The 3,940-nt window shown below is 41.6% G+C and overlaps 1 pseudogene; it reads left to right on the forward strand.

Annotated features, from left to right (window-relative positions):
• Positions 1-1,582: 1,582 nt before the first annotated feature.
• On the forward strand, positions 1,583-2,997 carry LOC140853412 (probable carboxylesterase 12; annotated as a pseudogene).
• The last annotated feature ends 943 nt before the right edge of the window (positions 2,998-3,940 follow it).

A 3,940-nucleotide genomic window follows, 5' to 3' on the forward strand; every position in this document is an offset into this window, starting at 1 on the left:
AAAACTGACCTGTATCGGAGGTTGAGTTTATATAAAGTTGACCTAAATTAAAGGTTGAATGCCGGTTTAAATTGGAGGCTGAATGCCGACCTAGCTCAACCCAGCTCATCTAAACACCGACCTATGCTACTTGAATTGACTTCTGGTATCGTATTATGATCAGCTCATATAAATATCGATCTGACTCATTTTAGCTTATATAAATATTGACCTCAAATAAAGTATTCTATATATCCGAGACATCTGATCTCGTATGATACTTGATCTCACCTCGATCTTCTATCGAGATGAGCCATCACATTAGCGACAGCAATTATTCTACGAGAGCCCACCACAATCTCTACAACTAAGCCACAGCTGGCTACGATCTCACATACAGTCATGCCACAACTCATTCCCAGCTGACACATATAGCTAAGTATGACCTCATTTCTATCTAATACATATAGCTATGCTATGGCTCACTTACAACTGATCTCTAACGGCCTAACAAACTCTCTAACGGCCTCATCAACTCTTCTATAAATAAAGGGTCAGGAAATCCTCCAGGCAAGTTCTGACTCCTAAGTTTTAAGTTCGAACTAGAGGAAGACTCTAGCACTGGGACTAGCTCCCTCAAAACACAAATCCTCTAGTTCGATACAAATCCTCTTACTTTCTATTCTACTTTTTCACCTCCTGTTCTCGAGGCTCCAACTGATTTAAGCATCAGTGGATCAAAGACCGAAAGATCTCCACCGATTTTTGACTTATTTTGCAAGTTTCTTTGAAGAAAACTCGGACGAATCGCTACAGCCGCTACAGCCACTCCAGCATGATTTTATTCGATCCTTTGCCTGTGATTGTGAGCCTCGCAGCAATAGTTACCTTCACAACCATATCTCAAAATTTTAATCCTTAAAGTTTTAATCATTTATATCGTTTGCAATCTCTATAATATTTTTTATTTCTATCTTTTATGATGATATAACTAATATTAATTTCATCATTAAATTTAACTAAAATTTTAATTTATATTTAAATAATATTCAACTTATATTTCTAGTGAGATAATAAAAAGATAGGGATATAAATAATATTGAATTATATTTATATGTCTATATTAAATATAGATATTAATTTTGATATTTATTTTATATCTATATTTGCTAAAAATTATGGGTGCAACTATGTGTATATATTCAGCCTATTTTAAATCCGAACAGGTATCAAGTATATTGTATCCAGGGCCTAATATATATTTTTTTTGTAAAGTTTATTATTTTCGGGTAAAAGTAAAATTTATTTCGTTATGAAAATCATATGCTATAACATGGGTTCACCTTCTCAGCAGGGTGAAATGTTTGACGAGATACATCACCTTGCGTCATACACAGCTCATCCACCTCATGGGCAACAGTCCACCGCCCTGCGCTGTATTGAATCATGAGAAAGGCTGCCTTCTAGAGTTGCGAGAAACTCTCCAATCAAAAAAAAAAAATCGAGAGAAAGTCGTGGCAACGAATATTCCACGTCCGTGCCTCCGAGAACCCAAGTTGCCCGGCGCCGTTCCAGCCACTCCTTTAGGTTACACCTAACGTTTCTGGTGACCCAACCACTGGTTATTCCCATCTCCTTTCCTTTTGGTTAATTTCATCCGGGCTGGTTTCATCTCATCATCCCTGCCTCCCTACACAATGGATCCTGACACCGAAATCCAATTTGAATTCATAGTAATTCGCCAGTACAAGAGCGGCCGCATCGAAGGTCTCTTCTCCCGTGACAAAATCCCCGCTGCCATCGACCTTGAAACAGGAGTCACATCCAAAGACGTCGTCATCGACCAGGAAACCGGCGTTGCCGTCCGCCTCTTCTTCCCCAAACTCGATGACACAGCTCCGAAGTAGCTCCCGATCTACGTCTACTTCCACGGCGGAGCCTTCGTCGTCGGCTCCGCCTTCGATTCCGCCTCCCACCACTACCTCACTCCCCTGGTGGTCAAAGCCAACGTCATCGCCGTCTCGGTGGACTACCGCCTGGCTCCCGAGCACCCACTGCCTATAGCCTACGAGGACTCCTGGGCGGCGCTCAAGTGGGTGGTGTCCCACGCTGCGGGCGGTGGCGCTGATTCGTGGCTGGCCGAGCATGGAGATTCTGAGCGCATTTTTTTGGACGGCTGCAGCGCGGGGGGACATTAGCCCATCACATGGCGATGCGCGCTGGCGCAGCGGATTTCGGTCCTGGGGTGAGGATACGAGGGATGGTATTGGTCCATCCCTATTTCGCGAGGGGAGAGCCGTATCCTTCGGAGTTGGTGGATAAGGTGTTGAAGGAGAAGATGGATGGGCTGTGGTTGTTGGCTTGTCCCGGGACGGTTGGGACGGACGACCTGCTCGTGAACCCGCTGGCGGAGGCGGCGCCGAGCCTGAAGGGATTGGGGTGCGAGAAGGTACTGGTCTGCGTGGCGGAGAAGGATCTCTTGAAGGACAGTGGGAGGGCGTACTACGAAGGGTTGAAGAACAGTGGATGGGGAGGGGAGGTGGAGTGGTTGGAGTCCGAGGGAGAGGGGCACGCGTTCCATCTTTGGAAGTTGAACTGTGAGAAAGCTTTGGAGCTGATGGAACGTACGGTGAAGTTCATCAATGGCAGCTGAAGTCTTTTTGGATGTTGGAAAAGGGCTGGTGATGGGAATGGAGAGGGGGATATGGTAACTCCATTGATGGGAACTGTTAAATGGTTAAATAGCGTCCAGCATCAAAAGGGATGCTCTTAATTTCTATCGCGCTTATGGAAATAGGGAACTGATTCCCATAACAGAGAGTTGCCTATTGTTAGATGGGAAAATAAGACTGAACAGTGCTGTTGATCTCTTCAGTTCAATTCAGTGAGTGGACTAGATTTCCTATTTTAAGTTTGCCCGAAGATGGCGTGTTCTATGTTTTTTCTATTCTGTGAGTTCTCTTCTGATTCCGTCGGTGGTTGGAAAAAAAAAAAATTATGAATGATTTTTTATGTCAATGAACTTTCTTTCCATAAAGCTTATCTCAAAATAAAATAATAAATTTATCAATATTTATAAGCAAAATTATTCTGCTCGTCTGGTTTGCAACTTTGTTTGCTTGTCAAATTCTCTTGCAGCCTCGCGTATATTTCAGATGATATGGCAAATTTACCCTCCACTAAATCCAACTTGACTGCCTCAAAATTTATCAAAAATCTAGTAGGAAGTTAAATTCATGCTATTTTAACTCAAGTCGTTGTGTTCATGCATTTGACCAGGCATTTGATGTTGCAATTATGTGTAGATACCTATGATAAATGGTGACTAAATAGCATGTGTTTGATTTCTGAATGGAAAGAAAATAGATACTAAATTTAAAGAGTATAAAATTAGTCTTCCTCCTCCGTGTCAGGTTCATAATGTATAACTTGTCCTCATAAAATCAGTAAATTGAAATGATATTCTCTGACAATCACTGCCATTCAAAATCTGCCTGGATAGGTGAACAAGTAAGTTGCTCTGCTTGGTAGAGTTGGAGGAGCATAGCGCGACACTTAGTGAATCTACAACCACCATAAAAGATCACAAGTTGCTGACATGTATTCTACGAGGATTTTCGGTGTTTAAATTTAGTAAAATTTTGAGAAGAGATAGGAGAGACAAAATATAGAGAAGTTTAATAATATAGCACGGGAGTTTTCTTCATCATATCTAGGAGTCTCCTATGTCTGATATTCATAGAGGTGAGAATCCAAATCAGCATGATTGAAACTGTAAGATTTATGGATGATAGTTGAGCTTTTTCCATATCCACTAATTGAGGCAACGAGAATAATCATTTTCAGTTGTGCTATGATCAACTACTTTCATTATTTGCAGTCAGTTACCATATTCCTTTTTCGATGGATTCAGATTATGTTGAGTTTCAATTGGTTACCGATTATTCATATATTTGACTGA

Source organism: Elaeis guineensis, chromosome 13, assembly GCF_000442705.2.
Source record: "Elaeis guineensis isolate ETL-2024a chromosome 13, EG11, whole genome shotgun sequence".
NCBI lineage: Eukaryota > Viridiplantae > Streptophyta > Magnoliopsida > Arecales > Arecaceae > Elaeis > Elaeis guineensis.